Genomic DNA, 13359 nt, shown 5'->3' with positions numbered 1-13359 from the left:
CACTGGACATATGATTTGTTTTTCCAATCATTTTGACTAGTCATTTATTCATTCATTCATTTTTTTGCAAAACCGTAATCGAGAAAGGGAGCAATATTTGAACCGCAATGTAGTGAGGCACGACTACACTAAATGCTTTCGTTATTTCGTTAAAAACACGGGCTATTTGTGCGAGCGTAAGATAAAACTCAAATCTGAACCCCCGAACGCCACTTCCTGTCCACCCACCATTGCTCTCCAGTACACATTTATAGCAACAAATATGCACACATTATTATGAGCTTATTTTAGCTAATTATGTCAATTACATTGGGTAAAACAAGTTCATTCATAAATAAGGAATCCTACTTTGTAGAAATTCACTTATTACGATTGGGTCCGGAGCCAATAAACCCAGATAAACAAGGGCTTACTGTAAATACTAAATTGTATTTATATTGATTTATAACTCCCCACCCGGTGTAATAAAGATTTTTTTTCCACTTTTTAAGATCTTTCATTCTATCAGTTTTTAATTACAAGATGATCAGGCAGGAGACACGGACAGCAACTAGTTGCAGCACCGTTAAGCAATCACCTGAAAATGATGTTTACCGTCAGTCTGGTCAATGAGGACGGCATGGTGTGGCGCTGTACTCTATGAACCCCAATGGCTAGCTGTATCGTACAGTTCAGGTGGTAAATGCGTCATTTCATCAGGCGCAGGTCTTGTGCAGCGCTGTAGGTGACAGACAGAGCAGAATGCCTTGACTTTTGGACGGGAGCCCTTTTGTGTGCAGGCACAGACGCCGGGCAGACATTGCACAGCCGTTGCGTGGACGTGGAGGCCTCGGGTCGCCGCTACACCGTTATTAAAAACAGCGTGATAGCATGTGGGCTGTTCCCTCTCTTCACCCTGTTTCTTCTCACTCCTTTTTCCGCTTGAAATGAATCCACAGCTCTTCTGCTACGATCGCACTCCTGAAAGTCACTTTTCAGTGCAACACAAAGTCCTCTACCTCCCACTATACCTTTTCTGTCAATTTTCCATCATTTATTAACCTCAACCTGAGAAGAAATCACATCCTTGCTTCTTTCAGTCTACTTTGACTGACCTACTCGCCCTTCATCCACACCTGAATAGCAAGGCAAGTGTACTTTCTAGCTTGTTTGAAAAGCTCTCTTGGCATTTTTTAAAGAAGGATAACTGCATGCATAAATGCAATCTCGTCTTTATGGATATTTACAAACATGCTGACAACAAATATATGACTAACCTGTAATGGAAGCACCTCTTTGCAACAATTAACCAGGAGTTACAGAGTTCAGAAATGACGTCAACTTTTGCTTCTCATGTCTTTTAGTCCTGTATTTTTCAAACATGGTTGGACAGTTCAGCAACTTAGAATTTGACCTTAAACACCAAGGAAAAGCCCAATATATTGTGCAATTAACACATTAGCATCATGACAAGCTTCATCTCCCTGTTATCAGGGGCCGAGGCAAGTATAGTAATCCCACAGATGAACTTTGAACTTTATTCCTTGCTTACATCAAGTCCAACACTGTATACATTAAGTACAGCCAACTTTCAAACATGTCCTCAGAATACCACTTCCTCACTATCCACCACGCTATACTGCGAGGTGCATTCACTGACACTTCAGCCCACTGGACGCCAAAGTTCATTCAAGTAATCTTCTATTCAGCACACTAAAAGACAGCAAGGGACATCAGTCGGTTGAACAGGCTGATCAAGAGATCTGGTTCATTATCGGGGAGAGGTCTGAACACACTGGACGCTGTCGAAGGAAGAATTCAATCATACCACGGCAGACTAAAGTAGTAGATGAAGTGGGAGGCTAATTTCTCTGCGCACCCGGACTGAGCGAGGAGGAGGTACAGTATATTATCTGATTGTGTGAGCGAAAAGAGGTACCGCTAATTCCAGCCAAAAGCTGACTTCAGAGGAAGACACATGCAAGGGATGTTGCAAAGAGACAAATGATATTATGGTGTGTAGGATGTTTTAGCGTGACTTAAACTTTCAGGTCATTTGGAGCTGTTAAAACATACTCTACATTCAATGTAGGCAATCATGTCCAGTCACATATTCATTCATTTTCTACTGCTTATCCTCACGAGGGTGCTGGAGCCTATCCCAGCTGTCTTTGGGCGAGCGGCGGGGTACACGCTGGACTGTCGCCAGCCAATCACAGGGCACATATAGACAAACAACCATTCACACTCACATTCATACCTATGGACAATTTGGAGTCGCCAATTAACCTAGCATGTTTTTGGAATGTGGGAGGAAACCGGACACATAACTCCACTCACACAACTCCACACACAGAGATGGCCGAGGGTGGAATTGAACTCTGGTCTCCTTGCTGTGAGGCCTGCTCGCTAACCAATAAACCACTGTGTAGCCAGTCCTGTCATTTATATTACTGTTCATAAAATACAGTGAAAACTGATTAATCTGATTTAAAAATTTAATTAGGGGATGGATGATTTGATTCTCCGCTGGGCATTTACAAATAACATTAATTGGAACACCGAAATTGTCTATAAGTATGAATGGTGGTGACCAGTCCAAGGTCAGCTGAGGTCCAGCTCGCCCGTCTCTTAAAACATTACCTGAACAGTATTACGTATGTCTGACTGGGTGAAATAAAACAGCCACCTGAAAGTGATCCTGTCCACTGTACTGTAAAAGCCGACACCGTCAATCTGTAGCAGCGTGCCAAGGTAGACGAGTGGCAATCAGTGTTAAATCTGGCTGCAGCTCCTTCTCAAAGGCCAGGCCGCACAAGATGGGCGGCGCTAGGAGGCCCATCAAAGGCCCATCCACAGCGGACCTCATTAAGGCTTTAAAAAGGTGCAGTCGCACCTCACTGCAGCCATCCCAGCACCCAGCGCCGGGAATCACTTTCCTATTTTCCCTCCACACTCTCTCTGGTGCGCTCTTCTGATACTCGTTCAATCGCTCCCTCCTCTCTTCCTCTCTCTCTCTCTCTCTCTCTCTCTCTCCCACTGTCTGTCTTTCCTAGAAGGGGGCCAAAAGATGTAAACAAAGCCAGCACCTAATTAAATAGATGAGCAATATTAACATAACCTGAAAGCCCCAGCCAATAGTATGCACCGCACACACACACACACACACACATACACACGGGCACACACCTCCCTACAATACCCCTCCTTCCATTTTGAGATTTTTTTTCTCCCCCTTGTTGTGATCGGAGCAGTGAGCGCCAATTGTGGGCAGTGTAATTACCATTAGGACAGAAAAGCAGAGTATGCCTTTGATATGGTAATGTACACCCCTGTAAACCCCTCCCTCCAACACCCCCCATCCCTAGCCAGTACACACACACACACATTCATCACCTCCTCCTGTACACCCCTCACTTCCTCTTTCACAAACGTTTCCAAATAATGTCATCCATTATCACCAGGCAGGTCAAGCAATACCTGACAGGGAGTCACATTATGCTTAAGGGAAGTGGAGAAAGCTACTGTAGATAGAAAGACTGGGAAAGAGCAGATAAGGGGAAGAAGATTGCCAAGCCAAGCATGAATCGTACAGGATGACATGTTGATTGCTGTGCCTTGGTTAGTTATTTAGCAGGATTACACAATCATGTCTAAAAAGTATTTGTAAAGGGGTGGCACATGGTCCAAGAAGAATAAATCAATAGAAATATTTTTGCTATTCGCTGTAATGTCAATGGGAGAGTGCAACCTAGAATAAAAATGGCACTGTCCAGCATTTGGGATCTCTTCGGCCAGTGATTGGCAACCTTTAAAGGAGACATTTTGCCCCCAAGGACAAACTGTCTGCAGTTTAAGTAAGTTTTATAAATATAAGTTTATATAAGTAGAAATAAGTTTTCATTCATTCATATCGCTTATCCTCATGAGGGTCGCAGGGGGTGCTGAAGACTATCCCAGCTGTCTTCGGGCGAGAGGAGGGGTACACCCTGGACTGGTCGCCAACCAATCACAGGGCACATAAAGACAAACAACCATTCACACTCACCTTCATACATACTATGGACAATTTGGAGTCGCCAATTAACCTAGCATGTTTTTGGAATGTGGGAGGAAACCGGAGTACCCGGAGAAAACCCACGCATGCACAGTGAGAGCATGTTGGCCGAAGGTGGGAATTGAACTCGGGTCTCCTAGCTGGCCTGCACGCTAACCACTCAGTGCAGCCAAGATATAAAACATATCTTCATATCATCTTTCTTAATTTTAACTGTTACATAATTAAAATCAGGTACCCCCATGACAATTGGCATACCCGTGGGAGTATGTGTTCCCCACTTTGGGAACCTCGGGCTTAGAAAAAGTCAGATGTAGCGCATCAAAGATGAGGTACTCGGTAATCATGATGATGGTTCGCTCTCTTATGAAATTAAGCCATATTTTTTAGCCACTTCTTCTTTGCTGGTGCTCACTGGCTTCGTTTTTGTTGGTATGGAAGGCGATTTAGTCGGCAAAGTTGGCATCCAAACTAGGAATCGAAAGGAAAACTTTTGTAACAGTCCTCAATACACAAACACAAATACAGACTCTTGTTCATCTTTGGCGGAGTTGTGCGATCTGAAGTTACTAATTAATTTACTAATTAAGTTACATTATCCAGGCCTCATCAAGTCATCTGGAAGCTTTTTGACCTTTTTACTTGTGATTCCCATTTTTTCGGCTGACTTCTAAATCCACAATCCTCGGACTCCTGCTCCTTTGCTCCCTCCCTCTCCATCAGTCCTGTCCAAGCTCTGGCGCCAATCCCACGGATGGAACAGGAACAAACTGACTGCCCAGCTCCCTGCTGTCTGCCTCTCATCCCAACTACATACACACACTCCAACCCCTCCACATTTCGGAGTCCAAATCCCGCAGCCTTTCCCCCCGCCCCTTAACGCCACTCGGCCCTCGCCAGCCACATGAGATCGCAGTGGAGCTGGATCCCCTGAATGAGAGCGTGCGGCACGTCTCATGGGGGACACAATGCACAATGTCAGAGATGCACAGTGTGTCCTGTACATTCTGTGTCTGGCCTCTGTGGCAAAATCCAAAAAACTCTTGGCTCGGCAACAAGAGGCTGATGCCAGGGAAAAAAAATTGGATTCAACACAAAAAATGACCCAATTAAACTTCAGAAAGGATACAGTACACACAGCATGTAATCATACATGAACTTTCTCTAGTCAAAACCACACCAATGACATGGATATCCTACTGCAGGTAAAGCAAGGAGGGGGCAGCAAAGAGTGGCTTTTCTGTACTTTAATTGCAGCTTTTTAAAATATCAATATCACCTTGCCGGAACACCTTAACCGAGTACGATGAATTGTCTACACGTGAAAATTAATTATGCTTTAGTTGCCAAGCTGGAGGGAAAATAGGTCAAACACGCTGGCATCTAAGCACATTAGCTTCACAAATATATATTTCATTGTCTATCCCAGATTGGCACAAATACATGCTACAGCCCAAGCTAATTAAGACATGGCAGGAAGCCCGTTTATTCTACGCTACAGTGTGCATTGTCATTTAATTCAACCAAAGGATCAATTGCTATTTATTGAAATATAACAAATATATCTATGTATACTTACATTATGGGAATGTATATTTTTGTCGCCTGTTTAGAGTGCTAACAAAAACAAATAGTCTTACTTTTGTTATGACCAATAATTACAAAAGTAAAACTTTAAGTCAGTGCCAAAAATACATTAAAAAAAATTGGTTTCATTTGGTTTCTCCAAGTGCAAAACAAATTCTTCATAAACTCACTTTTAATGTATCGTATTTTAACAACAAAGATACTACGCCATTCGCTAATTGATTCGGAAGTAGGCAAGCCTTGGCAGAGGTCTGAGCTCTCTGGGATACTTTTCACTGATGATCCTATTAGAATTAGAATGTGGAATTGGAGTGAATGTCCTCCTTGAGCATATGTTGAATGAAATACACCAGAATTGAATCGAACATGTCCCGAAAGAGTCATAGAGTTGGTGGAAGTGATGAAGGTAAGCAAAGCTCTCTCTTCCTCATCCTGTTGGCTCCCCTGTGGGCCACTGATAGAAAGCGGAGAGCAGAGGGAGTCCTGGCCCATCAGAGGGGAGCCCAGATGGACCGAGACCTACACACACACACACACACACACACACAAACTCAGTCACTCACATGTCATATGTTATCCCATCTGCACTGTCACCAAGCTGCCTGTGACCCCAGGGCCTTGCGGAGCATACAGACACACATACTATGTACATAAATACAATCTCACACACACAAAGGTTACACAAATGTGTGGCTGTGCACGTACCCATGCAACACACACAGCGGCAAAGGTGTTCCCTGTGTGTAATTGAAAGTGAAGAAAACCCTTGTTTTGGTAAACACACACTTGGAGATGATTCACGTGAACAATAACACTAGTCTTTGAGGAAAAATATATTCTACAACTGTGTCGCTTTAATTTAACAAGAAACTCTGCATAATGTTATTTTTAAGGACCTATGTGATAACAGTAAACAGTTTTTGCAGGTATTATGTCATGAATGTGTGTGTAATTTGGATTCCACAGAAACATTCACACCTCAGCCTTAATTTTTCCTCAAAGCTTCGATATTGAGCACGCAATTTGGGGGGAAAAAAGCAGCCTCAATTGAAAGACATTTGTTTCCAATTAAAAAAAAATAGGTCGCATACTCGAAAAGTAAAAGAAAATAAATGACAAAAAGAAGGATGTTACGTTTTGATGAGAAAGGAGATAAGTGTTCCAACTTCACATATCAGTGACACAAAATGGCGCATTGATATTGTATGAATTTAACCACGTCCCGTCAGATATTAAAGTACCACAAAGTGATCCTCTGTTGAACGTGTCAGCTCAATGGGAAGTGAGGAGTCTAATATGAGACGTCACATCTCATTTACCACCCCCCTGTCCTCTTCCCCCAGCACGCTCTGGACGTCTTTATTTGATGATGCCACCCAATGATGCTCGCAAAGTCACTATACCGTCTGGATTGTAGAGTAGAGTATGTGTTGGAGATACGAGAAGGTAGAGGATGCATACACTGCAAGGCCATGTCAGACCACTTGTTTCAACAATTGCTTCTTGCTAAATTGCGCTAGGTTATTACACTGTCTACAAGAGACCAATTGAGTCCAGTGGCAAAGATTACTTTTAATGCTGTCACTTAGGAGGTGTGTGTGTGTGTGTGTGTGTGTGTGTGTGTGCATTGACCAATACGTTTTACTTATCTAGTCTTTCAGTATCTCTGTTGCACCCTGTTGATGACACTCAAACTATAAAACTTATGTGTTCATATTTTGGGGTGTCTAGAAGAAATTAATTGGATATGCAATTTTTGATCCGCTGAGAGTACATTTTAGTTGTAGGACCTTCTGGATTACATAGATTGACACTAGCCATGTTTACATGAGGAGTTTTTCCTCTTTCCGAATGGAATCTTTCCAAAAACATATTATACGTGGAAAGGAATATTCCAATGTCTGGTCTACATGCGCCACTATCATCAAACAGAATAGTCAATGGTGCATGCTCAGTAAAGCGTAAACATCAACATCACGTGATAGACTTCCCCGGGTTTGTCTTTCACTTGTTGGAATAACTCTGTATTGCGAGTTTTTCATTCGTCCAGTCTTGAAATTTAGTTTGGATCAAAAACCAACTTTCCGCAGCAGTCCAGTGCCAATTGATCGCCTCCATTTTTAAAACTGAAGAAGGTCTCGAGTTGCGTGTTATGTCATATCTGAGCATGCGCTGAAAGAACGCACCCAGGATAAATTTAAACAGGAAAAGATCAAATTCAATCTTGCTAATATTTTACAATTAAACTCGGGACATGTTTTATATAGATATATATTTTCTTTTTAAAGAAAAAGTGGACTTGTAAAAGTATAGAAGGGTTTAGATTCCGAAAGCTGCTTGAGAACTGCCAATAAACAACTAAAGAAGAAAAACACGACAAAGAAGAACGCACCCTGACGAGTTTCCGTTTGAGCAGGTACAAGATACCTCGATCGGATTGGGGAAAGGAATATTCCACCCTTGTGAATCTGATTATATGTTCATTCGGATTGGCACTTTTCTTTCGGAATGAGGTGTATACAAAGGTTCAATTCTTTCAGTTTGAGCAAATAAACCGAACGCAATTGGAATATTTGGGTCCATTTGGCTACTGACTGAGTTTGGTGGAGGTCATGGAGGCCGTAGGCGTGATTCGGCAGCCAGGTGTCCGCCAGACTACGTCAGGGCAGCTGTGGATACAGATGTAGTTACCACCAACAGGTAGACCGACGGACAAGGAATTAATAAAACGTTAACCTGTAACTCACTGATGGTTTTCTTCAATGACAAAATTAACTCCATTCACCAGCACCTCTGTTCACAACCGCCTCCTCTCCCCACATCCGAACCCTTTCTCTACAGCCAGCCTTTTTCCTCTTTTCAACTCCCCACTGTCTCTGAAATATCTGACATCATCCACAATTCCAAGCCCTCCACATGCCAGCTGGACCCCATCCCCACAATCCTGGTCAAATCCTGCCTCTCCTCTCTGCTTCCTCTCATTTCTGCCATTATTCACTCTTCACTGTCTACCGGTACTGTCCCCCCAGCTTTCAAAACCGCTGCCGTCACCCCAATGCTGAAAAAACCTGGTTCAGATCCCAACAACTTCAATAACCTCCGCCCTATCTCCAACTTACCTTTCATTTCCAAAATTCTTGAAAAAATAGTCTCCTCCCAACTTCACGCACATCTCACCCTTAACAATCTGTATGAACCCTTCCAGTCCGGCTTCCGTCCCCGTCACAGCACCGAAACTGCACTAATCAAAATCACCAATGATCTCCTCATTGCAGCTGACACCGGTTCACTTTCCATTCTCATCCTCCTTGACCTGAGGATGGTGTCATTTGGGCCAATGACACCATCTCACACCCCATCCTCCTCAGTAGACTCTCCGAAATTGGCATCACCCACACCCCCCTCCACTGGTTCCATTCTTATCTCACAGACCGCACTCAGTTCATTCAGCTTAAATCTTTCTCCTCTGACCCCTCCCCAGTCACCACAGGTGTGCCCCAGGGCTCTGTCCTGGGGCCCCTTCTTTTCATAACCTACCTTCTCCCCCTCAGCCATATCTTCCGTAAATTTGACATTCATTTTCACTGCTTCGCAGATGACACCCAGCTCTACCTCTCTTCCAAACCCAACTCTACACTTCCACCCCCCTCCCTCACCTCCTGTCTCTCTGAAATAAAATCATGGTTCACCTCCAACTTTCTGAAACTTAACAGCAATAAAACTGAATTCTTACTCATTGGCACCAAATCCACCCTATCTAAAGTTGACTCCTTCTCTCTCTCCATCGACAGCTCCTTAGTCTCCCCCTCCCCGCAGGTCAAGAGTCTGGGTGTCATCCTCGACAGCACTCTATCTTTCCAATCCCACATCAATAACGTCACCAGGTCAGCTTACTTTCATCTGCGCTCCATTAATCGCCTACTCTTAATCAGCCGCTCTGCTCCCCAACTCTGGAACGCTCTGCCACCAGACCTCCGAAACTCTGCCACCCTTCCCATTTTCAAATCTAAACTCAAAACCCATCTGTTTAAACTTGCCTATTCCCTTTAACAGCTTCACATGGTCCCCCCTCTCCCGATTTATTGTATGCTCTTATTTATTGTTTGTTGGCTTTTATCTTGTATTTTATATTGGTGTTTTTATCTCCTGTACAGCGACCTTGGGTGTCCTGAAAGGCGCTTTTAAATAAAATGTATTATTATTATTATTATAATCTAGTGACGTCGGATATAGAAAGAAAGATAACCTCCCTGTTGGATGCGATTAATTAAATCAATACGCCAGCTGAGTAGTCTTGTTTAAGTGTAGCAAAGTGCATGCACTCCTAAGCAATTGTCTCAAACTTGGTTAATTACATAACACGCCGTTTTGCAGGTATTATGTTCTCGGCTGTGCTTCGCGAGCCCCCCCCAGGGGCCGCCAACCACCTGGAAATTGCAGTAAAGAGTTTAATTGTAGAAATGAGAACACCGGGAGGTATAAATTCTTGCTCCGGCACTCTGGAGAGCATCTTCTTTGTTCCTGTTGGTGGGAGAGATAACAATTCCTCCCACCGTTAACTACCTGCCTGCCTGCTCGCCGACCGGGTTTTGTTGTGTTTTGTTGTTCCTAATAGGCCTAATTGGCCGTAACCCAGGCACCGGGAGAAAGAGGAGGAGGGGAATGAAACTACCTGCGTTCTATTTCCTTCTCCTTTTCCGCTGTCTTACTCTTCAGAGAGACAATTCCACAGAGGGACAGAATTAAAAACAGCAGCAGACAAGTTAGGATGCCTGCAGGTTTTTACACATGCAAACAAGAGGAAGGTGCTGAAGAAGTGAGAGATGGAAGTTCACACAGTTTGCTCTGTATGCTTGATAATGGATGATGGTCTTTAAAGGCCCGGGCAGCACTTTGATACTAAAAAGACCCTTGATTATTACCATAGGATGCATGCGCTTGATGTTTAATTGATGTGCTGCTTAAATCCACTACAATGCTGTTCTGATCTCACCACGTCGTGCATATAGCCACACTGATGTGTTATTTATGATTGGTAGTGTTTTTTTCCTATTTCATCTGTGCATGTAGTTCATTTTCCAATCATATCACAGCTCAGTGTGCTTACTGTAGAAGATACAGACCAGACACTACAGTACAGCGATTATGGTCCATTTGACGACATGGAGTTGTATATGTGTGTCAGTGGGCATATTGAGTGTCGCCAAAGGGACCTGAAGGAACACCGTGAGGACAATCTGTCGTCCCTTGGTGACAGATGATGCTCCCACTGCAGTGCAACATGAATGTGGATACTATACTGTATATACAGTGTGTGTTTAGGGGGCGGGACTGCTTGCCACACACAATAGCTCTTTTCCTGCAAGGGAGTCAGATTACCAATGGAAAGACTGGCATCCCTTTTATGTTTCTTTAATAATGTGAGAAAAGTGTTTCTGACAGAGGTGAGATACGATACTGTAATTTTTGGATTTATTTTGCTGCATTTATGATGTATTAATCATTCATTCATTTTCTATCCCAGCTGTCTTCAGGCGAGAGGTGGGGTACACCCTGGACTGGTGGCCAGCCAATCACAGGGCACATATAGACAAACAACCATTCACACTCACATTCATACCTATGGACAATTTGGAGTCGCCAATTAACCTAGCATGTTTTTGGAATGTGGGAGGAAACCGCAGTACCCGAAGAAAACCCACGCATGCACAGGAAGAACATGCAGAGATGCCAGAGGGTGGAATCGAATTCTGGTCTCCTTGCTGTGAGGCCTGCACGCTAATCACTCACGCACTGTGCAGCCATATGTATTAATCATTTCTACTGAAATCATGTATTTTAGAAGTAAAAAAATAATGGAAATGTAATCTTATATATTTATCAATGAATTCTAATGTTTGTTAGTTTTATCAATAATAAGGAAAAAGCGGTAGAAAATGAATGAATGAATGAATGAATATCTACTTGTGTACATACAATGTGTCGGTTTGAACTTATGTTATTATTTATGTAAGTAAAGTAATGTTTTCATTTGCTTATTGATTCTTTATAACCGAATAAGCAATTATTACTGCATATATTGGAAGACAGATCATCTTAATATCTATTTACTATCACTACTGTTACTGCTTACTGGCTGCATATTACTCACACTGTATTTATAACGGATCCTTTGGATGAACTTTGTTACCAAGCACTTAGGAGCTGACTGGTGCTGTACACAGATGTTTATAAATGCATGTGTGTATTTGGGCCATTTGTCTCTTTAAACACAAACAAAAGAGCGCACATCCTACATCAGCGTGGCGTATCTATTTAAGCCATCAGCTCCTCAGTGCCCACGCGTCTGTAAACAAGCCACCCACTGTGTCACAGTACACATTGTGGGAAGCAAGCAGGTGGCACACTCTGACCAAGTTTTTGATACTTTGAAATCATCGGAATATGTTGAGTTTGCGGTCAAATGGTGGCTTTTGTTGGCGAGTTTCAACACCTATGTAAAGGTGATCGTGTGAAACACATAATACTGTATGTAGTCGTGTGGCGACATGCTATTATGGTGACTGCGCTGGCTCTGTGCAGGAAGTAGATAACCTTAGCTATTCACCAAATATGATGTATATAGGATCCCTGCCCGAGTTCCAGCATACATATTTGTTAGACATCCCCCAGGTTGTCTGAATTGTTACAAGCTGAGAATAACCTGCGTTGACAGACTCGCTGTGAATGGACACAAAGCGTGTTGGCTGATCAGATAAGACGTGGTACTGGTCTGAAAGTTCAGGACCCCAGGTAGTTTTTACACTGTGACTAACACAATCAAAGTTTGCATGCTGACCTAGAAGTCGGACAGACCACTCCAGCTCTTGAGAGGATGACCCCATTATGAAAGTAGCCCAGTTTCACTCATTTTTGACGCATCAAGTGGACATTAAAACTCAGGGGCTCCATTCTGAGGCTTTGGCCTTGTTTCCTGGACAGTGACGAGGAGTGAAACCCATGTGTCCGACAATGCAATGCCAATGTAAGCATACCAATGTCATGGTTTTTAAGAAATGAGGACAGGATGGGCTATCTGTCTGATCTAAATTTATACACTACAGAATGTGCCTGTCTGAGTTCCTCCGTGAGGTCACTATTCTCAACTGGCGTGGCATTGTTCCGTAGCTGTACTTGCCCTCACATGACTAATTCCATCCTCCACTTTGTCCCTTGTCCAGATGGTATGTGGGTCTTTCCTCTCCTGTTCTGTCCTCAAGGTCCCTCACCACAGAAATCCGGCCTGGCAGGAGCCATATGTTCCCACTACACATCCATAACTCACACCTCGTGTTTACTGTCGCTGTGCTTGTCGGCCTCTCTCACCCGACTTGACAAATTGCAATGTTTAAAGGAGACCTATTATGCCTTTTTCCACTTTTCTGACCTATAAATGCAGTTAGACTGCTGTATTCTCGTGTTAAACTATGTCAAAGTTTCAGATAATGAGGTTTGCAGATTTGGAAGTGAGCCCTGAAAGAAGTTTGGTTTCAGTTATTTTTTTTTTCCCCTAACACCGGCTCTCTGTGACTTCACAGTGCAAAGTCACCACTCCATCCAGCCTGTGACTTCCTTATGTGGGCGTGCCCGGGTGGAATAAATTAACAGAAATCCAAGAAAATATAGCTGAAATAGGTGCAGATTCTGGAAGATCTAGAAAGCTTTTCTCTGCGGAATATTACATTTAAAATAATGTA

General features: G+C 43.2%; 1 protein-coding gene across 3 annotated transcripts in view; it reads right to left on the bottom strand.

The window, feature by feature from the left end:
* Positions 1-13359, bottom strand: part of sox5 (SRY-box transcription factor 5) — a 177219-nt gene that overhangs the window by 134351 nt on the left and 29509 nt on the right. The window lies entirely within an intron of this gene.

Source organism: Doryrhamphus excisus, linkage group LG2, assembly GCF_037039965.1.
Source record: "Doryrhamphus excisus strain RoL-2023G ecotype Guam linkage group LG2, RoL_Dexc_Guam_v1.1, whole genome shotgun sequence".
In the NCBI taxonomy this organism is placed as follows: Eukaryota; Metazoa; Chordata; class Actinopteri; order Syngnathiformes; family Syngnathidae; genus Doryrhamphus; species Doryrhamphus excisus.
Note: the sequence above shows the minus strand (reverse complement) of the source record. Positions and strands in the feature narration are given on the sequence as shown.